Source organism: Lontra canadensis, unplaced genomic scaffold (assembly GCF_010015895.1).
Source record: "Lontra canadensis isolate GAN:19392208 unplaced genomic scaffold, GSC_riverotter_1.0 scaffold118, whole genome shotgun sequence".
Classification (NCBI taxonomy): domain Eukaryota; kingdom Metazoa; phylum Chordata; class Mammalia; order Carnivora; family Mustelidae; genus Lontra; species Lontra canadensis.
The window spans coordinates 565490-589857 of record NW_022631112.1 but is presented as its reverse complement, the minus strand read 5'-3'; the positions used below and the strand labels follow the sequence as shown (position 1 = coordinate 589857).

Genomic DNA, 24368 nt, shown 5'->3' with positions numbered 1-24368 from the left:
TTGTGTTCACTGAATATATGATAGCAGTATCCTCCTGTTATCAAATATTCTTCTACACCATACTTTTTAAAAATTTTTTTTAAAGAATTTATTTATTTATTTGACAGACAGATCACAAGCAGGCCGAGAGGCAGGCAGAGAGAGAGAGGAGGAAGCAGGCTCCCTGCAGAGCGGAAAGCCTGATGCGGGGCTCGATCCCAGGACCCTGGGATCACGACCCGAGCCGAAGGCAGAGGCTTTAACCCACTGAGCCACCCAGGCGCCCCTACACCATAATTTTTAATGACTTCCTAACATTCCCCTCAGGGATGTACCATAATGGATCGCACCCGGATCCTAGTCGACATTTGAATCTCATAACTTAGCAACAATATTAATAACTCAAGAATAAATAACTCAAATAACAATATACAGAACTTACTCGCACATTAATTTTTGCACACATATGCCTGATTATTTCCTTAGGCAAAATTCCCAGATATGGAATTAGTCAGCTGAAGGAATATGCTTACTTTTATAATTGGATCAAAAGTGCCACGGTTTCAGTCTGAAAGCTATCAGTTCACATGTCCATGGGGGAAGTGTAAGAGTAGCCATTTCAATTAAAGTGCTATTTTCAAATGGTGGGTTTCGGGCTACAGGGAAAATGGGAGTTACTTGTATCCATTTGGGTGGGAATCTTGCCTCTCATAAGCTTTGAGTACTGTAAGTAATTACACAAACCTTAACCTGAAAGACTCTTGTTTTGTTTTTCTGGAACGTAAAGGGGAGAATGCCTCAAAGAACATACGCAAAGACTAAGAGCAATCATGTATGGAAAGGACTTAAGAGAATATAGATCTTCCTTGACTTATGATGGCATTATGCCCCAATAAGCCCACCCTAAGTCAAAAATACAGTAAGTTGAAAATGCATGTAATACACCTAACTGATGGAACATCGCTTGGCCTAGTCCATCTTAAATGTGCTCAGAACACTTACCTTAGCCTACAGCTGGGCAAAGTCACCTAGCACAAAGCCTATTCTATAACGAAGTGAACATCACATAGTTTATTAAATACCGTACTAAAAGTGCAAGACAGAATGGCTGTGTGGGTACAGAATGGTTGTAAATATAATTGTCACTGACCTTTGTGATTGCATGGCTGACTGGGAGCTGTGGCTCACTGCCTTACTCAGCATCACAGGACAGAAGCACATTGCTAGCCCTGGAAAAGATCCAAATTCAGAATTCAAAGTACAGTTTCTTTCTTTTTTAATTTTTAGTAGGCTCTGTGCCCAACGTGGGACTCAAACTCATGACTCTGAGATCCCTGAGATCAAGAGTCACACATTCTGCAAACTGAAACAGCCAGGCACCCCTCGAAGTACAGTTTCTACTGAATGCATGTGGCTTTCCCACCATTGTAAAGTTGAGAAATCATAAATCCAACGATCATAGTCAGGGACAGTCTGGACCTAACCCAAGTAAGTATTGACTGGTGTTCTCTCCCCACCCATGTACACACAGACCTACACACACATTTGGGGTGTGTGTCTTATGGTTGTGAATTTTGACTCTCTCCTGGGCAAATGAAAAAAGGAAAATTCTGTTATCACATCTTTGAGGCGTTGAATAAAGTGTTTACCCATCTTCTCCTGGCAACTAAGAGTGTAATCTCCACATTCTGAGGTAAAACCTCTCCCACATGGATATTTCCTTTCTGAAGAGAAGACAAGTCATCTTCGGCAAACACTGGGCTTAGAGACTCTCTGTTTTGCCTTAAACCTTTCATTATTTGTTCACATCATGATGCAAAAACATGGCATGGGAGTAAAAGCCCCTTAAGACCTGGGTTGGGGGCTAACTCTTGCCATTCACAGCTGACTTGGCCTCAAGCAGTTTGCTTGTGCTCTCTGAACCTCATTTCCCCCCACTGCAAAATAATACTGTACCACTTCTCAGTGCTAATGTGAGGATTACATGAGAATAACATAAGCAAGGGCACTTAGCCCCTGCTGTGTCAATAAGTCAATACATGTTCGTGAATCCAAATTGCATATCCCCCTCCTAAGCAATGGATAGAAAGGATATAAGCTCCCAAACTTCCTACATCTGTGAGAGAAGACATCTGCTCTTAGGTCTAGCTCAGCCTTTTATTCCTGCAATGACCAACTGCCCCTTCTCTTCTATATATGGTCTTAGAAAATCACAGTGTCAGGGGAGCAAGATGGCGGAGGAGTAGGAGACCTCAATATCATCAGGTCCCAGGAGTTCAGCTGGATAGTTATCAAACCATTCTGAACACCTACAAACTCAACAGGAGATAGAAGAAGAGCAGCAATTCTAGGAACAGAAAAGCGATCACTTTCTGGAAGGTAGGACATGTGGAGAAGTGAATCCAAGGCAACAAATGGGAAGACAGACTGCGTGGGGTGGGGGGCGGAAGGGCTGGCTCCCAGGAAGCACAGAGCAGCAGAGCATAAAATCAAGACTTTTAGAAGTCTGTTCCACTGAGGGACATCGCTCCAGAGGCTAAGCGGGGAGTGGAGCCCTTGCAGGGACAGTGTGGTCTCAGGACCCATGGGGACACAAAAAGACCAGGGGTGTCATAGTGTGACAGAGCTCCCAGGTATCAGAGTGGGGAAGCCAGCTGCAATGACCGAGCCAAAGAGTTACATTAAATCATCATCCTAGGCAGAGTCAGGCTACTGCTCTTTGAGCAGGGACCCCACAGGTGGCAGATCTGGAGAGATCCCCTCCTTCCTCCTCTGGGAGGAGCAGCTCGGGAGCACGCTGCAAGAATCTGCTGGGTTTGGAGACTCCAAATGGAGCCGTGCACCAGAGATAGAAATGCTTGGTCACAGGCTGGGTGAGCTTGGAGTGCAGAGACCAGGGAGACGGGAGGGATTGACTGCTTTTCTCTGAGGGTGCATGGAGGAGTAGGGCCCTGAGCTCTCAGCTCCTCTGAGGTCGGAGATTGGGAGGCTGCCATTTTCATTCCTGTCCTCCAAAGCTCTACAGAAAGCGTTCAGGGAGCAAAAGCTCACGAGAGTGAACCCGAGCAGATAATTTAGCCATGCCCCTGGCAAGGGCGATGCAATTCCGCCTCAGGCAAAGACATTTGAGAATCACTGCAATAGGTCCCTATCCCAGAGGATAAGCAAGAACATCCAGCCAAGACCAAGTTCACTGAATGAGAACTGCAAAACTTCAGAGCGATGGGAATATAGCACGTAGAATTCATGGCTTTTTTTCCCCATGATTCTCTAGTCTTTCAAGGTTAAATTTTTTAAATTTTATTTTTCTTATTCTATTTTTTAAAATTTTTCCTCTTTTAATGTTTTTTAAACTATTTTATCAATACCTTTTAAAAATCTTATAAAATTTTCATTGTTAAAAAAAATTTCATTGTTATACTCATATTCTATCCCTTCATTGTATTGAACCTTATTTTCTATATAGGTTTATATAGGTTTTTCTTTCTTTAAAATTTTGGGATACTGTTTCTTCTAACAGATCAAAATATACCCTAAATCTAGCACATAGCTTTGTTCTATTCTCCAGCTTGATCACATTCTTTCCTCTTTTATTTTTTCCAACCAACTTCTTGTCTTATCAATTCCTTTTTAAATTTTCATCTTAATGGTCATATTCCATCCCTTCATCATTTTAACCCATATGTATGTGTGTGTGTGTGTGTGTGTGTGTGTGTGTGTATTTTCTTTCTTTAAAATTTTGGGGAACAATTTCTTCTAATAGACCAAAATACACCCAAAATCAAGTGTGTGGCCTGGTTCCATTCACCAGTCTAACACACACACACACACACACACACACACATATATATTACCCCCCCCCTCCTTTCTTCTCCCCCTGGCTTTGGGTCTCTTCTGATTTGGTTAGTGTATATTTTTCTGGAGTTGTTGCTACCCTTTTAGTATTATGTTCTCTCATTCATCTATTCTTATCTGGATAAATGACAAAGTGGAGAAGCTCACCTCAAAAAAAAGAACAAGAGGCAGTACCAATGCCTCGGTACATTACAGACATTAGTAACATGTCAGAACTAGAAGGTCCCTGGGTGGCTCAGTTGGTTAAGTGGCTGCCTTCGGCTCAGGTCATGATCCCAAGGTCCTGGGATCCAGCTCCGCATTGGACTCTCTGCTCAGCAGGGAGCCTGCTTCCTCCTCTCTTTGCCTGCCTCTCTGCCTACTTGTGATCTCTCTCTGTCAAATAAATAAGTAAAATCTTTAAAAAAAGTATGTCAGAACTAGAGTTCAGAATGACAACTATCAAGGTGCTAGCTGGGCTCAAAAAACGCATGGAAGATACTAGAGAATCCCTTTCTGGATAAATAAAATCCCTTTCTGGATAAATAAAAGAACTAAAATCTAATCAAGTTGAAATTTAAAAAGCTATTAATGAAGTGCAATAAAAAATGGGAGCTCTTACTGCTAGGATAAATAAGACAGAAGAAAGAATTAGTGATATAGAAGACCAAATGTCAGAGAATAAAGAAGCTGAGAAAAAGAGAGACAAATAACTACTGGACCACAAAGGGAGAATTCAAGAGATAAGTGATATCATAAGATGAAACAATATTAAAATAATTGGGAACCCAGAAGAAGAAGAGAGAGAGAGGGGGGCAGAAGGTATATTGGAGCAAATTACAGCAGAGAATTTCCCTAATTTGACTAAGGGAACAAGCATCAAAATCCCAAAGGCACAGAGAACTCCCCTCAAAATCAATAAAAATAGGTCCACACCCTCTCATCTAATAGTAACACTTACAAGTCTCAGTGACAAAGAGAACATCCCAAAACAGTTTGGGACAAGAGGTCTGTAACAAACAATGGTAGAAATATTAGATTGGCAGCACACCTATCCACAGAGACCTGGCAGGCCACAAAGGACTGGCAGGATCTATTCAGAGCACTGAGTGAGAAAAAACAGGCAGCCAAGAGTACTATATCCAGCTAGGCTGTCATTGAAAATAGAAAGAGAGATAAAAAGCTTCCAGGACAAACAAAAACTAAAAGAATTTGCAAATACCAAAGCAGCCCTACAGGAAATGTTGAGAGGGGTCCTCTAAGCAAAGAGAGAGCCTAAAAGTAACAGAACAGAAAGGAACAGAGGCAATATGCAGTAACAGTCACCTTACAGTGCAATACAGTGACACTAATTCATATCTTTCAATAGTTACCTTGAATGTAAATGAGTTAAATGCCCCAATCAAAAGACACAGAGTACCAGAATGGATAAAAAAAAACCAAGACCCACTGATATGCTGTCTGCAGGAAACTCATTTTAGACCCAAAGACACCTCCAGATTTAAAGTGAGGGGGTGGAAAACAATTTACCATGCTAATGAACATCAAAAGAAAGCTGGGGTGGCAATCCTTATATCAGATAAATTAGATTTTAAGCCAAAGACATTAATAAGAGATGAGGAAGAACACTGTATCATACTTAAAGGGTTTGTCCAACAAGAAGATCTAACAATTTTAAGTATCTATGCCCCTAACATGGGAGCAGCCGATTATATAAACCATTTAAGAACAAAATCAAAGAAACACATCAATAATAATACAATAACAGTAGGGGACTTTAACACCCTCCCTCACTGAAATGGGCAGATTATCTAAGCAAACAATCAACAAGGTAATTAAGCCTTTAAATGATACACTGGACCAGATGGGCATCACAGATATATTCAGAACATTCCATCCCAAAACAACAGAATACACATTCTTCTTTAGTGCACATGGAACATTCTCCAGAGTAGATCACATTCTGGGTCACAAATCAGGTCTTAACTGGTACCAAAAGATTGGGATCATTCCCTGCATATTTTCAGACCACAAAGCTTTGAAACTAGAACTCAACCACAAGAGGAAAGTTGGAAAGAACTCAAATACATGGAGACTAAAGAGCATCCTACTAAGGAATGAATGGGTCAACCAGGAAATTAAAGAATTTTTAAAAATTCATGGAAACAAATGAAAATGAAAACACAACTGTTCAAAATCTTTGGGACACAGCAAAGGCGGTCCTGAGAGGAAAGTATATGGCAATTACAAGCCTTTCTCAAGAAACAAGAAAGGTCTCAAGTACACAACCTAACCCTACACCTAAAGGAGCTGGAGAAAGAACAACAAAAAAAGCCTAAACCCAGCAGGAGAAGAGAAATAATAAAGATCAGAGCAGAAATCAATGAACAGTAGAACAAATCAATGAAATAGGAGCTGGTTCCTTGAAAGAATTAATAAGATTGATAAACCCCTGGCCAGACTTATCAAAAAGTAAAGATAAAGGACCCAAATAAATAAAATCATGAATGAAAGAGAAGAGATCACAACCAACACCAAAAAAATACAAACAATTATAAGAACATATTATGAGCAACCATACGCCAGCAAATTTGACAATCTGGAAGAAATGGATGCATTCCCAGAGACGTATAAATTACCCAAACTGAACCAGGAAGAAATAGAGAACCTAAACAGACCCATAACCAGTAAGGAGATTGAGGCATTTATCAAAAATCTCCCAACAAACAAAAGTCCAGGGCCAGATGGCGTCTCAGGGGAATTCTACCAAACATTTAAAGAAGAATTAATACCTATTCTCCTGAAATGTTCCAAAAAATAGAAATGGAAGGAAAACTTCCAAACTCACATTATGAGACCAGCATTACCCTGATCCCCAAACCAGACAAAGACCCCATCAAAAAGGAGAATTACAGACCAATATCCTTGATGAACATGGATGAAAAACTTCTCACCAAAATACTAGCCAATAGGATCCAACAGTACATTAAAAGGATTATTCACCACGACCAAGTGGGATTTATTCCTGGGCTGTAAGTTTGGTTCAACATCAGCAAATCAATCAATGTGTACAATATATTAATAAAAGAAAGAATGAGAACCATATGAAACTCTCAATAGATGCTGGGTAAGCATTTGACAAAGTACAGTATCCTTTCTTGATCAAAACTCTTCAAAGTGTAGGGATAGAGGGCACATACCTCAATGTCATCAAAGTCATCTATGAAAAACCCACTGCAAATATCATTCTCAATGGGGAAAAACTGAGAGTGTTTCCCCCAAGGTCAGGAACATGGCAGGGCTGTCCATTATCACCACTGCTGTTCAACATAGTACTAGAAGTCCTAGCCTCAGCAATCAGACAACAAAAAGAAGTCTGGTGTCTAAATCAGCAAAGAAGTCAAACTCTCACTCTTTGCAAATGATATGATACTTTATGTGGAAAACACAAAAGATTCCATTCCAAAACTGCTAGAACTCATGCAGGGATTCAGTAAAGTGTCAGGATATAAAACCAATGCACAGAAGTTGCATTTCTTACACCAACAACAAGACAGAAGAAAGAGAAATTAAGGAGTCAATCCCATTTATAATTGCACCCCAAACCATAAGATACCTAGGAATAAACCTAACCAAAGAGGCTAAGAATCTATACTCAGAAAACTATAGAGTACTCATGAAAGAAACTGAGGAAGACACAAAGAAATGGAAAAATGTTCCATGCTCATGGATTGGAAGAACAAATATTGTGAAAATGTCTATGCTACCTAAAGCAATCTACACATTTAAAGCAATCCCTAACAAAATACCATCAACTTTTCTCAAAGAAATGGAACAAATAATCCTAAAGTTTATATGGAACCAGAAAAGACCCTGAATAGCCAGAGGAATATTGAAAAAGAAAAACAAAGTTGGCAGCATCACAATGCCAGACTTCAAGCTCTATTACAAAGCTGTCATCTTCAAGACAGTATGGTACTGGCACAAAAACAAACACATAGATCAATCGAACAGAATAGAGAGTCCAGAAATGGACCCTCAACTCTATGGTCAACTAATCTTTGACAAAGCAGGAAAGAATGTCCAATGGAAAAAAGACAGTCTCTTCAACAAATGGTGTTGGGAAAATTGGACAGCCACATGCAGAAGAATGAAACTGGGCCATTTCCTTACACCACACACACAAATAGACTCCAAATGGATGAAAGACCTCAATGTGAGATGGAATCCACCAAAATCCTTGAGAACACAGGCAGCAACCTCTTCAACCTCAGCCACAGCGGCTTCTTCCTAGAAACATCACCAAAGGCAATGGAAGCAAGGGCAAAAATGAACTATTGGGACTTCATCAAGATCAAAAGCTTTTGCACAGCAAAGGATACAGTCAACAAAACCAAAAGACAACTGACAGAATGGGAGAAGATATTTGCAAATGGCATATCAGATAAAGGGCTAGTATCCAAAATCTATAAAGAACCTATCAAACTCAACATCCGAAGAACAAAAATCCAATCAAGAAATGGGCAGAGGACGTAAACAGACATTTCTGCAAAGAAGACATCCAAGTGGATAACAGACACATAAAAAAATGCTCAACATCACTCTGCATCAGGGAAATACAAATCAAAAGCACAGTGAGATTCCACTGCACAGCAGTCAGAATGGCAAAAATTAACCAGTCAGGAAATGACAGATGTTGGCAAGGACATGGAGGAAGGGGAACCCTCCTACACTGTTGGTAGGAGTGCAAGCTGGTGCAGCTACTCTGGAAAACAGTATGGAGGTTCTTCAAAAAGTTGAAAATAGAGCTACCCTATGACACAGGAATTGCATTCCTGGGTATTTATCCTAAAGATACAAATGTAGTGATCCAAAGGGGGCATATTGCACCCAAATGTTTATAGCAGCAATGTCCACAATAGCCGAACTATGGAAAGAACCTAGATGTCCATCAACAGATGAATGGATAAAGAAGATGTGATATATATATATATATATATATATATATATATATATATATATACACACACACACAATGGAATATATATATACACAAAGGAATACTATGCAGCCATCAAAAGAAATGAAATCTTGCCATTTGTAACGATGTAGATGGAGCTAGAGGGTATTATGCTGAGCGAAATAAGTCAATCAGATCTTGTGACCTCTCTGACATGAGGAATTTGAGAGGCAGGTGGGGAATTTGGGGGCTAGGGAAGGAAAAAAATGAAAGAAGATGGGACTGGGAAGGGAGACAAACCAAATAAGGTGGCTGGGTTATGGACATTGGGGAGGGTATGTGCTGTGGTGAGTGCTGTGAATTGTGTAAGCCTGATGATTCACAGACCTGTACCCCTGAAGCAAATAATACATTATGTCTTAATAAAAAATTCACAGTGCCTCTAATCTATAGCCTAGATAAGAAAACTCAAGTGAGATGGACACTGATGAATTTCCTGATGCATTGCATGGTTGTTTGAATGATTAGGTTGACCTGCAGTCTTCCTCCCTTGTCAAAATAGAAAAACTCTGAAATGGCCAAGAGGTCTAGACAGACAGTAGCCTAAGGAATGGAAGAGTTGAAGGGGTGCCTGAATTCATAGTAGTCCTCCAGGAGTGTTAACAAGCAGAGAACCACTGTTTATGTAAAGTTTGTTGTGAAAAGGTACATTCATTCCCATTGGGAGTGATAGCCCAACTATTATCATGCCAGAACCAACTTGGGCATAGATAGGTTTTATTTTAGGTAATGGTGGGGAGCAGTTAGGGTGGGAGAAGGGCCTCGATAATCAGAGAAAGCTTGGGAAGATCAAGTGTTTGAAAATCATAACTTAAACTAAGTTTTGAGATTGTGTAATTAGTTTTTTCATTCTTGTTACTTCTGGAAAGCTGTTATTCCCACTCCCATACAAAATAGGTACAAGTCCCCAAATTCCAAGTTTGTAAGGTATTAGTTAGAGCATGGGCTTTGAGACCTATTTTTGAGATTGATTTTTACCTGCAGCCCAGATTGCTTCACTCCTGGATGTTGAACCAGACATCTTGAACATCTGCATCTCAGAGGAAACTCCATTCTCACTTACTGGAGACAAAGTCACTGATGTCCCTCTTGTCTCCTGGTTTTTTGTTTGTTTGTTTGTTTGTTTTGCTTTGTTTTGCTTTTCTCTCACCCCTGTCCAGTCTACCAGGAAATCCTATTGGGTATACCTTCTAAATATATTCAAGCCAATCTGACACTTTTTAACGACTCTCATTGCCACCCCTTACCTTCTCTTGTTGCCAACCCTCGCTTCTTATCTTATTACAATATCCTCTTCACTGTTCTCCCTTGTTTTATCCTCATCCCTTCAGTGTATTTCTAACCCAGCAGGAAGACAGAGTTGGTCAGATGTAAAAGTCAAATCACGTCCACACCCTCCAGCGACACCTCATCCTCCTAGAAAGAATCCTTACTAGGGGTTCTGAGGCCTAGGTGCTCCTGTCCCATGACCTTCCTGCTCTCCCTCTGGCTCTCCCTACTCATCCCGCTTCTGCCACGCTGGGCTCCTGGCTGTTGCTCCAACACCATGGCAGGCACACGCTTGCCTCAAAGCCTCTCCTCTTGTCCTTCCCTCTACCAGGAAGATCCTCTTCTCACATACACACCTAGGAGGTGTTACTTTCTTCATGTCTTTGCTCAGTGGTCACCTTCTCAGTGACACCTTCCCTGACCACCATTTCGAAAATTGCACTCTGCCCGTTTTATTTTTTTCTCCTTAATGCTTCTTGCTGTCTAAAACACTTTACATTTTACTTACTTATCTGGTTTATCATCTGTCTCCCCACTCGAATGTGGGCTATACAGCTGCTCCAACAACATTTATTACATGGGATGAAACACAGACCTGATCTAGATGGGCAAATAATGCTGACATCATGCGCATCACATGGAAAGCGTGTTGGAGGCTTGGAGCTAGGGATTAGAATTGTGAGAACTTCAGAAGGGGACTTACTCACTTAGACATCAGCCCAGCACACTGCTGACGAGGCAAGAGGCCAGGCAGGGATACTGGGATCCAAAGCTGTTAGAAATGTGCAGTCTCTACAGCAAACTTGACGGCTTTCTCTGTGCTGCTCTGGACACAGGCAAGATGTTCAGGAGCTGGACAGTTTCCAAAAGATGCATTTATAATTCAGGGTGATTCAGAGAAGGAATGGCTGTGAGATACCCTCCCCCTCTTCGTCTTCTTGCCCACCTCCCCCACAATTGTGAGTCCTTAACCTATACAGTGGTGAAATGGGGAAGGAATCATAGACTGCAAACCCTCACATTACACTAGCACATGCCAGGCTCTGTGCAGGGCAAGTGACATATATGAACAGGATCGATCCTCACAGCACTCCTACAAGGTAGATACAATCACTATGATCATTTTAAAGATGAGAACATTGAAGCACAGAGAGATTAAGTAATTTTCCCAAGGCCATAGAGCTGGTAAGGGGCAGAGTCAAAATTCCCAATTTGGAAGGTGATGGAATACAAAAAAGGACTTAACCCGTCTCAAACGGTCAGATTCATCATGGAATGGATACTTTTTCATTGGACTCTAGACCTGCTTTTGTGTCTTGATAAGCTGGCTGTTGCCCATGATCCTCTAGTCTCTCAGCTGGCCTCATCTGGCCTATCCAATTGATACTACTCTCCACAGATGCACCCTACGTTTTAGACTGGCTGGTCCCTTCTTACACCCTAGACTTTACTCACACATTCATTCTTGCACAGCCTTCCTCAACTCCTTCACAGCATGCTCCCCACTCTGAGCTGGGGCTCCATGTCTCATTAGGGGTGTCTGCCTTTGGGATGAAGAAGCTTGGGAAGGCTCTCCAGATTTCATTTCTCCCTTCCTCCCCAATTCTCTGACTTTGGACTGAACTCTCTAGTTCCTACCTTTTGCCCTGTTCCTGCTTCCTGACTTTGGCGCAGTGCCTCCATATGGACACCGCAGGGGTGGCCTTCCTGGCTTCTGGTTTCAGTGTCACCCTGGGTGCTGTCTCTTGGCCATGCTCTGCTCCTGAACAGCCCCACACCTGGCTACTGTTTGTCTAGTAGCCCCAGTGGAGAGAAACTGACTTGAACAACGTCTACTTCTACCTCTTCCTCTATCTGTCCAAATCCTGCGACTGTCCTATCGAATCTTTGGTAGGTTGAGGGTCCTTGATGAGACTTTCCTTACCAATGCCATCTGGTATTTTCTCTTTCTGCCTCTTGGTCATCCACATGTCTATTGGCAATATCATCCATTCAGACGTGTGCTTTAACTTTCCTTTGGAACTCTTTACAGTTGGTATTAATCACCGCCTGCTCCTTATCATATATCTTCAAGAAGACAGCATGTCCTTCTAGCCCAGGACTGTTTTGCGCACTTCCTTTATGTTCCCTGTCTCAGCAATGCTTCCTGATCTGGAGATTTTATGACCAAATCCATGAAGAGTGGGTTATGGAGAGAAATATGATATCCTGGAGACACCTGCAATGTGGTACGTAGGAGTCTGGCTTTGGGGGTTGGCAGGTGTGGCTGGCTCTGCCTGTTTATGGGTGGCCCTCTTGTATTACCTCTGTCTCCTCATCTGGAAGGCTATCATATCATGGCTGGCTGAGAAAATGTATGAACAATTCTCTAGTAAGATGTCTGGCACATAACAAGTGCTCAATGAATAGTAACTGTGATTTTTCTTGTCCCTAAGCTTTGAAATTTATATCGAACAGACCAAGAGAACATACTGGAATATGTTCCCTGGTGAACTTGTCTGAGGCTTCTCAGATCACGAATCTGTCCCAATATGGGATTTTTGAATCATCTTATATTAAACTGGATTGTAGGGTTTTCAACCCCTTGAAACTGTGGAATTAATGCTATTAAACATTCAGAACATAATAAAAAAATCAGAATGGAAGGTTTTCGGGTGAGCCTGTGAGATTGGATGGAAGGGGTAAAGTAAAAGCTTTTGATTATTTCCTGATTGTGACTTTCCACCTGGCCTTCCTTTGTTTCTTTCCTCCCTCCCTTCCCCTCAAGTTTTGAAGGCTTGTCATGAAAATGAATGAAAGATCAAGGAAACCACTGATACATTTAGGTTATGTGCATATAAGTATTTATAGACTCTTTCAGGTGTTCAACATTTAAAAACCGAGTTTACTGTTCTTAGTAAAATATCACTGGTTGATTCCTGTTCACTCCCTCTATTTTTAGCCTCTACATTTTATGGTTGCAACATGAGGCAAAACCTCCTATTAAAATCTTGACTATTCACTCATCCTTTCAGATATGGGTTCTTAGATGTTGAATTACAATTGTTGTGGCTCTATGTTAACTTCTGACTAGTGAGTTCAAAGACCATCTCTTACTGTTAGTGTTTTCTCTTTATTTCATTCATTCACAAACATTGGGTTCTTGGGAGGTGTCAGTTATGGAGATAGGAAGATGAATAAGATTTGGGCCCTCCCCTCAAGAAGCTTCATCTACCGGATCATAATGATCTATTGTGATAGACTAGTTCGATTTCCAATAATGCATCTGAATACTACCTTCATTAAAAAATAATGATGAAGTTTTGATCTGCTTAAAAGAGAGAGAGAGAGAGTGTGTGTGTGTGTGTATTTACTACCCGTGAGCAATTTTTTCATGCTTTAACAAACTTTTTAAGAAAGCCCTCAAGTCCAGCTTATAGCTGAGGAAGATATGTCCATTTGGGTTTCCTATAATACTGTATTACAGTGTTATAGACTCAGTTATTAAAATTTTTAATTTTTTCCCATAGTTTTAAAATGTAAACGTCATCTTATATCTCCTAAGTGTTCTTTTATAAAACAAATCCTTTTGTTCTCAGGAAGTTTTTGTAGAATAGATAACCAAACCTGTAGGAAAATTTAAAGACTCTTAAGTCTCTTACATAATTGAAAACATCTTATCCAGCTACATTATTTACTATTTTATGAACTTTAATAATGTTTATTTAATTTGCGGGGGTTGCTTTTCTAGATGATACATGTTCTTTGCAGTTAATGACAATAAAAATCAGTTATTTTCTAAGCTTTATTTCTCTTACTTATGTTTCACATACTGCATTGTATAGAGCAAGGTTCCTCCTTACTTTAGGCCCTACTGATATTTGGGGCTGGAAGAGTCTTTGTTGTGGGGGCTGTTCTGTGCATTGTAGATATTTAGCAATGTTCTCGGCCTCTACCCACCAGAGGCCAACTGCACTCCAGTTGTCAAAGTTAAGACAACCAAAATTGATTCTGTACGTTGCTAAATGTGCCCTGAGAAGCAATGAATGGTCTAGAAATTCCAAAACATGGAGTAAAAACAACAGTGATAAGGGCATCTCTAATTTGCTTCTGCTTTTACAGGGAATAATGCTTCTGGTATTTTTTCATTAAATAAATCAGTTTACCATAAGTAGTCTTTATGAGGTCAAGGAAGTAGACTTTTACTCTTATCTTAAAATAAATAAAATGTAAAATTGCAGTGAGTGCTGATGGATGATGATGTAGGATAAATTCTTTGTGGTCAAAAAGAAATAATAGAATTCAGTGGACCCCTTAGGACCAAGGCTGGGTAGGGAGCGAGTGAGTGTGTGTGTGTGTGTGTGTGTGTGTACAGTGTGAAGGAGTTGGGTGGGGAATGTTGTGTAACTCTTGATTCTGGACACTTGGCTTATAGAAGCTGAGAAGAATCTATGCTAAGAGAACACAGCCAAGGCTTTTGCACAGGAAAGGGAGTCCAAATGCTGGGTTATCGCTGTAGCTGAGAAATAGCGCCTAGGTATTCAGAGTAGATGAGTTCTTTAGCCACTCTTTTCAAACGATAATTTATTGCTGGTTTTGTTTTTCTGAACTCATTTTATTAGGCTTCTGCTTTCAACATTTCAGATATAACAAAGGAGGTGAGAGTCCCTGTTATTAGCTTCCAAAGGCCTTGAGACTGCTGCCCCTGTGACTGAGGTGATGATGGCAAGCTTGGCAAAAAGCTGGGGGGGTCATGTTCAAACCTTCAAAACCAGACTGGGGTAGGGGCCACAGACAGACGGCACAGGTGAGGGGAAGCATAAATCCTACCGCTAAGCCATTCAGACTCCACTTGGCCTGAATGGGCCTCCCTCCGTGGGGGGTTCAGAGCCCCACCCCCACCCCCAAGGGGCTGGCGGATTTATGTCAGCAAGAGCACTGCAGGAGAAAGAGATTACGAATGCTTTCAAAGGGTATGTGAGGGGGTTGCTCCTCGGTCTGAGCGGTCTGCGACACAGAGCTGAGTCTGTGAGGACCTGGGCTGGTGCCAGCCAAGGGAGTAGGGTGGCCTAAGGAATGGAAGGTCACTGGCCAGTTGGGGGTTTTGATAATTATATCCTTGTTTCCTTGAAGGTACCAGCGTCCTTGATTTTCCAGCTTCAAAGAGAGCTGTCTCTGAAGTAGGGGGGGTGTTCACACCTGCTTTCCTGCAGTGATTTCTGTCTTCCTGGCTGCAGACTCAACAAGACAACAATACGTCTGTGGACATTTTCAAGGCCGTATTTACAAACCAGGCATGGGAAGCTTCTCGTCCACCCTTTCTTCCTAAATGAAAATGAAAAGGTTACTGTGCCCCATGAGAATACAGCAATGAACCCAATTTAATGGTTTTACCTTAAATTCAGATACTTTGTAGGTCAAGCACACTAAATCATCACACACACACACACACCCCCTTGTCCCCTCTCCTTCCAATTCTTACACCACCCCAAAGGGGCTATCATAGAACTGGAAGTCTAGTAATTACTAAAGACAGCGGTATACAATACACCTGGAATGGTTGTTTTTCCTCTTTGCTCTCCCATTCATCTCCAGAGAAGCTGTGCCAACAAGAGTGAAGAAATATAAGCAGAGTTCTGCCTTTCATATTTTCCTTACAGCACTTACATTTCCACGAGAACTTTAGAGAGCAGAGAGGTATTTATTGTTTTTGAACGGGACCCTGTTTGTCTGCTGTCCGCAATGAATATGATCCAGAGGTGGGGTTTCCTCTGGCTAAATGTATACTTGCTTCTCCTCACCTCATCTTCCCACGGATCATCCTATCAGTAAATGTGCAAATTTAAAACCACATTTTGGATTGAAAAATTCCATTTGTTAAAGATGAGATGACTGGTTTCTGGCATTTGAAACCTTCCCAAGAATTAGATTGGATATTGCACATAACTTCTTGGATCCTATGCTCTGGTATTTCTCTTGCTGCCACCAGCTCTGCTGATCAAACTTTCCTTCTCTAGGCAAAAGCAGGTACTGGTCGAAGCCTTCCTATGAAATTAGAAAGAGGAAAATATTGTCTATTTTTCTAGCAAGTTCTTGGTTTGACCTTGACAGTGATAGTAGTTCCACACACAAAATATTCCCCCTTTTTAACTTTTGCTCGGAGATTGCACAAATACACAGTTAATGTTGATGAATTTCCAGTTTAGTGACATAAGTAAAGAACTAGAATCTTCCGTCATTGAAACATATAGTCTCTCCCCAAAACCTCTCTCTCTGTCTCTCTCTTTTCCTCCCCGCTCCCTCTCTCCTTCTCTTTCTCTATCTCAATTGTGCTAAGAGTTTCTCGCTTCCTAAGTCATGGGTAACGACTGCTATGACTCCATCCTCCAAAGTCAGCTCCTACCTGCCACTTGGGACCCTGGGATTCTGAGCTTTTGCTTGTGATTTAATAACAAGACCCAACAGAGCAGCCCAGGTGCTATATCTCATACCCTTACGGATTGCCAAGGGAACATTTAATCTGTTGACTTTATTCAGTTATGCTAGTCTGGCAAACATACCTGGAGCTGTAAATTATTTAGATGTTTAATTTATTTGGTGTAGAAGGAGCTCTCTTATACCTTAGTTATCTAATAGCAGAAGATGAAAAACCACTTTGTTTGCAAATCATAAAAACTTTAACAGATTGTGCCTTAAAGAGTAAAACAGACATCCCTGACCTTAAAGGTATAACAAGGGTCCAAACAAGCATTGTTAACACATTATCCCCTGAGATAAAAATCATGGCATAAATCTGCTTAGGTTAGAAGTGAAATGTGAAACAAAGGCCTTCCATTGGATAATAACAGATAGCTAGTCTGAAGTGAACACAAAAATTTACTATAATTGAGGGGTCAGGAGTGGACAGCAGGGACATTTACCAGAGTGCCTCTCTCCCCCAATACGGTGTACTTCCCAATGACCTAGGGAGGGAGATATTTAAAAGCCTAGGTAATATGCTATAACCTAAACCCTATTAACCCTATTACTATCTAATAATGAAACATGTCATTGTTTTATTGACTATAACCTTATACTTAGTATATTATCATTAAAACCGAAATTTAGCACATGTTTCCTTAAAATAGAAACAACAAAAATAGATGGTCTAATGGGTCAACTACTGTTACATCTGAGGGTGGGTGCCCCACCTTCCAACTGTTTCATTCACTCCCCTAATGAGAAAAGGTTGTTCTGAAGCAAAAATAAGCCTAATCTACAGTAACACAAAGAATCTATAGTAACACATAATCTGTAGTAACACAAAAATATAAATGATAGGAGTACAAAAATTCTTTGTAAAATTTTTCTTTTACAATTGCCTTGCTAAACGTCCTTCTGGAATCAGGGGACATGATTGGGCTTTTATTTATCATCATGCAAATACATTAAGATTTTTTGTTTAGAAGATGGGATCTGGAGGGAGACAAACCATAAGAGACTCTTAGTCTCTCAAAACAAACTGAGGGTTGCGGGGGGGGCGGGGAGATTGGGTTATGGACATTGGGGAAGGTATATGCTATGGTGAGTGCTGTGAAGTGTGTAAAACAGGCGATTCACAGACCTGTACCCCTGGGGCTAGCAATACATTATATGTTAATAAAAAATTAAAAAAAATTTTTTTTGCTTAGCAATGGGAGGCAGCAAGTGTTTAGCTAAGAATGCTGGTTCTGCAGTCCTGCTGCCTGGTTTTGAATTCTTGACTTTTATGAGCTGTGTGACGTTGGAGAAGTTACTTAAGTTTTCTGCACCTCGGTTTTCTTATTTGTAAAATAGGGATATTATCTTTCTCATGGAGTTTTTGTGTGGTGAAGTACATGCCATGGCACATAATTGCTCAATAAACGTTAAATTATCGCTGGTAATCATTTCCTATGAGTTCCTCATTTCCTTACAATAAAGAATGCTCTGGAGTAGTTATTACTTCTATTTTGCTAAAGATGAAATTTACCTCTAGACCCAGCACTGAACTAAGCAGAGCCCCAGTTCCACCTCAGGTGGATAAGTCTGTGTCAGGTCTGGATCCCCAGAAGGGGACTCTTGAAAAAGAGATCTTGGGGCGGGAAGTTTACTGAGGAGTGCTCAGGAGCGACATCTATGGGCCACGGGAGAAGCTGCACCGCTCAGCACACCCGGGGAGCTCAGGCACTGACATGGCCCCTCAGAGTTGGACCCCACTGGGGCAGTGGGATCCTTAACCAGCCTCCCCACGGAATCTGCAATCCTTAGATGTAGGATGCCCTAGAAGTGTGGTGGCTTTGGGCAAAGCTGCTCTCTTCATCCAAAAACTCTCTCCTGAGAAGGTCTGAGCTGGAGAACTGTCAGCAGCCAACCCTCAAGGCACCTGAGGGCATAGGCACTTCAGTCTGGAGGGGCAATCAGGCAGGGTCCCACAGGGTCCACACCTCCTTGCAGTTTAGGAAGGCGTTCAAGGTCATCTCATGGCCTGTGGCAGATGTGATCCCTGGTTATTTTGCCCGGAGTCTCTCAGACCCCATTCGTGTTGGGGAGTCAAGGAAGCACATGGACAGACTGTCTCTGGGAATGACAGAATGTGCTTGGGGACCTGAAATAAACACAGAAGCTGCTGACCAGGACCAAAAACAAGTAAATCACGGATGGGCCTTGGCTGCTGTGGTTTACATTCTCTTTATAACTGGCTCAAACATAGGTCAATTAAAGGTGTTTAAGTAGCCCAAATTCTAAAAATCCAATCCCCTCTAGCAAGCACTTTTTATGGTGTTCATGTCATAATCCATAGGCTAGAACCATAGAATTTTAAAATTAGAAGGGGCCTAACGGATCCACCTCCTTAATTTGGATTGGGGTGGAGGGGAGTCAGTTTGTCAAGGTCATACAGTAAGTTAACAGTTACACACAATGGGATTGGGACCATAAGCATGAAAACTGATATCTCAAGCAGAGTCTAGCTGTTTGCCAACTGCAAAGAAATTGTAAAAACAAATTCTTGGCTGAAAACTTGAAAGGATAGGTTTGGAATGTTATCTTAATGCACATTACAATCTTGAAGTTTCTTGCCATATCCTAGATGAAGTACTGTGTTTATATTCTATTCATTTCCATGCAAAATGGCTTCAAAAACTAAATGCCAAGAATTCTCACTGACGTTGTTTGGTTCACATTTCTTTGATTCTATTTTGCTTCTTTTCTGGCAATACAATATTTTATGATGAAAGGATTCCTCTCCTCCTAGCACTGGAGTTTTTCTCCATATAACTGAAACTAGTTCATAAATACTGGATGGTGTTGGAAATGTTTAAAGAACCGATTTCAGATTTGAGAGTAAAATCTTATCTTTAAAATTACTTTCGCAGAACCTATCAGACAGAGAGAGCTGTCAGGTTTAAACTGTACCGCCAATTTTATGTTAACTTATTATCTGAAGTGCAATTCTCTGGCACATGGGTATGTTCAGAACCATAAAGATTACTACTTAGCCAAAAACAAAAAGGTTTTTAATTTTTCATTACCTCCTCACTGTATACTACCTGGCTGAAGTTGGATGTTTAAAAATCCCATATGGTTGTTCAGCTCTTCAGAGATCTTAACCCTTAACTTTCCATCAGAAAACTTTCTGGACAGTATCTAAAGAAGAGCAGCAGTTAAATATTAGAGTAGAGAGTGCAGAGTCAGGATCCATTCTGCATTAGGTCAAAGCCCAACTTCACCGGCCGTATGACTTTGGGCAAGTTATTGAACCTCTGTAAAATGGGAATCATATTAGCATTTGGGTCTCGTTGTTGTCATAAGGATTAAATGAGATAATATATGTGAAATGCTTAGGACAATATCCATACACCAATAGAGCTCGGTTGATGCCATATCGCTAGAATTTGCTTTTTAAACTACGGAGGATTGTCTTTTACAAAAGACAGTGGAAGACACACAGTTAAAGTTATGATGAAAAGATGAAAATCTAAAGACACTTAAGGGATGATGTTAAATTTTTTATTCTTACAATGGAACTCTTGGATAAAAAAATCATAAGCCTCGATAGACCATAAATTTTGATTCTAAAGATTCATTCCACAACCTGATATACATAATAAAGAGGCAGTAAATGCCCAATTTTTAACCAGAGGTAATTTGACTCTGGAAGCCAAAGAACAATGTTCTCATAGTGAGCTCTAGAAAATCATCCTCAACAGATAGCAAAATGAAATTATGCTGATCGTACTCATCATTATATGCCCAGTATTTCACACACTGCCACATACAAGGAATTTAATATGTGTGGAATGACTGACTGGTTGACTGTAAGAGACAAACGCTCTTTAATTCATGGAACTTTATAGAGTTTGAAGGGACTGCTTATGATATAATATGATCTGCTTTGATATGTCACAGATAAGGAGCCAGAGGACATATGACTTAAAACTAATTATGTGCTTAGTTGTTAACAGAACTGGAATTCAAAATGTTGACTCTCTGTCTTATACTCAAATAAGTCATTGTCTTCTGTTGTAAATGTGTCATTAGAAACACCAGTTGCTTGAGATATTCATGGGGTAAAGAGTAGAAGGAGTTGTTGTATAATCAGATAATTTAGGGAACTGCAAACATACACATATTAAACTGTGGATCTCCAACAGGGAGACATAGCACTCCACACAGCATTTTTGAAGAGGGTTTGATCATAACACCCTCTTTGAGGGGAACATCTTTGGGAAGATATAGTTTATGAAACACAGAGAAAAAACCTCTTTGAAGGGAACATCTTTGGGAAGATGTAGTTTATGAAACACAGAGAAAAAAACCATAGAAGAAGACTGACCAGTGAGCTTCAACATCCTTTAGTAAAGTTCGGCTAGATTTTGTTGATCTGAAAATGTCTTCACTTTATTCTCATTCATGAAATAAAGATTTTCTGGATATACAGGGAAAGTTTTTCCTTTCAATGCTTTGAATATATTATCCCACTGTCTCTTTGCATTTACTGTTATTATTAAGTCTGTTAAGAGTCTAATTGTCAGTCCTTTGTAGGTGATGTTTCTTTTCTTCCAAGCTGCTTTTAAGATTTTTCTCATTGTCTTTGGTGTTCTCCAGTTTCCCCATAAACTTGTCTAAGGTATAAACTTCTTTTTAATGTATCTTGCTAGGTATATGGCTGTATTTCCTAAATCTTGTCAGTTTTGAATAATTCTCAGCCACCGTGGCTTCAAAAATTATGTCTCTTCCATTTTCTAGTTTCAACTCACTTTCGGGAGTAGAGAGAATATTTGCAGAAAAGCAGTTAGTTTAGTTAAGTGATAACCCACTCTATTAAACAGAGGCTCAGAATGCCAGGCTGTAGCTTCATTCGGTAGGGAATGGAAAGCCACTGGAAAAATTTCAGTAGAAAAACAACATAATTCAATCCAACCTTTATTGGGTGCCTACTATGTACCAAATACCATCTTAGGCACTGGGATATAAAAATGAATAAAATGCAGAGCTCACTGTCTAGCAATATGACTGAAAACATAACCAGGAAGACTGAGCTAGACCATTACAGTAGTGATCAGACACCAATGTGAAGAAAACAACTATGAAGCTGCAGTAATGGTTCGGGTAAGAGCCCAGGAGGGCCAAAACGAGGCCACTGGGTAAGAGCCCAGGTGGTGGGGATGGAAAGGAAGGAGTGGATGGAGAGATCTTAAGGAGATCGCATCTGGAGAATATTCTAATTACCCAGATGTGGGAAGCAAGGGAAAGGAAAGACCCAGAGATCACCTGAAGATTGTAAAGACAAAGAACAGGGAGAACACCACCACTAAAAGAAATGGAAACACCAGGGGCACCTGGATAGCTCAGTTGGTTAAGCATCTGCCTTTGCCTTAGGTCAAGATCCCAGGGTCTTGAGATGGAGCCCCAAGGTGTCAGGCTCCATGATGCCTGTTTAAGATTCTCTCCCTCCCTCCCCCTCTACCCCTCCCCCCACCCCACCCAGTCATGCATGCTCTCTCTCCCTCTCTAAAAAAAAGAAATAGAAGCACCAGGAAGAGGGCTTTGTTTCGGGGGGAGGGGAATGATGACTTCAGTTGTACACATACTGAATGTGAGATTCCGTGAGTATCCTGGGGGAGAGTATCCAGTAGGAAGCTGGGTTTATGAAAACAGAATCAGGGGGAAGTCAGAAATCAGAGTCCGTGGCACAGCAGTCATGGTTTACACCATTTGCAGAAGATGAAATTGCCAAGGAAGAGTGCTGCAAACCACTTCCACCCCGGAAACACACGTTTTAAATTGCTGGATAAACATGTGAAAATCACATGAGCATCCTTAAAAGAGAATGAAGCACAAAACTATTCCTCCATCCAAAACATCTTGTCCTGTCACAATGAACAAAATTAGGTCCTTACAGATCCATTCTTCTGTGTCTTGGGAGCTTTTTAGTCATCAGCGTCCCCAGTTACAACGAAGATGTCCCCAAATAATCCTTGCGCCTTGATCAGAAAATACCTGACCCAGCGTGGGTTTACTGGGGCCTTTCCCAGCTAGTGACAGTGGGAATTAGGTTGAAGTGGTGTGGAGGTTAACCTCCTTCTCAGGAGATCAGCAAGAGGCAGCAGGACCCTGACTAAAAGTGATCTGGTAACTGACAAAACCACATTTCAGAGTCTCCTGAGGCCCAGCTGCTGGACAAATGCAGATGCACATGTGCACGCACACACGCGCACACATACACACTCTTACGCACATGTGTTGACCAAATGTGTATGGTAGGAATGTGGCATAAAGTTCAGCAGGGACAAGTCAGCACTGTAACTTCTTTTGACAGTTACAATGTTTGTATGTCAGGCTGGTTGACTAAAGTATTACATTGGTTCCCTTTCCCTTCATTCAAACAGACTTCTTGGCTTTGCATTGCTTTGCTTGGAAAATTTGGGCAGAGCTAAAAATTGGATGCAGCCTCTTGGGATAAAAGTTTTGCATCTTGGTACCCGATGCCACTGAACACTTAAAAGATGGCTAAGATGGTAAATTTCACAAGATTTTTACCATACCACAATTTTTTAAAAAGTCATTGAATTAAATACAAAATAATTTTGTTTTGAGACTTCTGATGTATGGATATTATAATAAGAAATAAACAGAACATTTATGATCTTAAAAAAAGTTTTGTGCCTTGAGGCGCCATGAAGGATGGTCTGGGGAGGGAGGGCTCAGGGAGGATGACTTTGAGAAGTGATGAGTCTAGGAGAAGAGGTCCCCCTCAGGAAGGAGTGCAGATCATCTAGATGGGAGATTTTCTCCCTACTTCCTGGCAGTGCCTAGATAGGCAGCATCTAGTGGGGAGGGGCTGCATGAGCCTAGGGAGGCCCGATCCCAGTCTCACCAATGAGTAACAGAGTGCTCCTCAGCCTGGAACAGAGGACAAGGATTTAACCTCTTCTGTACATCACTACTTATCAGCTCCAAGAGCCAGGCTTGACACATGGTAGGTGTTCAATAAATATTTGTTGAACAAATGAATAATGATGGTAAGGCAGGGCCTTCGTATTGCAAAAGACCTCTGGACTTCTGCCCAAGCCTCTGGATTGAAAAGAGGGAGGTAGATAGTTACCTTTCTCACTATCCTGGCAAGATGGCGACGTGGATTCAGAGTTAGGTGGATTTAAGGAAAATAATAGAGACATAGTACATATCTGATAGGCAACTTAAAAACTGACTATTCCTGGCATCCTTTCCCATATGTTATGTGATATGTGTGCAAATAAATTATGCTTGTAACCACATACATTACATAACATAAATAATAGATGTAGATGAAAACATAAATGATAGATGTTTATTTACTAGTGGATAAAGAATTTTCAACATGAGCACAAGCAGTGTAAGAGCTATAATTTTGAGGGGAGGTATCAAAGCTTTCCCCACTGGGGATCTCTCAAGAATCAAACACCCTGCCTGTGGGCAGCCATGGGTATGAGTCAAGGCTAGGATAAACCCGTAGCGCACCTGTCCCATGCAGGCCTTGAGGCCAGGGAGGAGTCTGATGTGCAGCGGAGAGGGAGGGAGGGTGAATGCAGGAGTGGCTCCCACTCCCAGCCCTGTCACCCCATGGTCTCAGATTAGTCCTTCAACCTCTCCTGCCAAACAAGTGTCAGGTTTGATGGTCCCTAAGACAGGGCTTGGGTCCGGCCTGCGCCCACTTTGTGCAAGCATCCCAGTGTCTGTGGACTGTGTCGTCTAACTGGTCCACTAGCTGCGATACGGTGCTTAAATATTTTCAAAGTCACCCTCA

At 41.1% G+C, this 24368-nt stretch overlaps 1 long non-coding RNA gene across 1 annotated transcript in view; it reads right to left on the bottom strand.

The window, feature by feature from the left end:
- Positions 1–1128: 1128 nt before the first annotated feature.
- LOC116857125 overlaps positions 1129–24368 on the bottom strand; it is a 65973-nt gene continuing 42733 nt past the window's right edge. The window contains exon 3 of the long non-coding RNA XR_004380700.1: positions 1129–1208. This is a non-coding gene — a long non-coding RNA (uncharacterized LOC116857125). The remainder of the gene's footprint in view (positions 1209–24368) is intronic.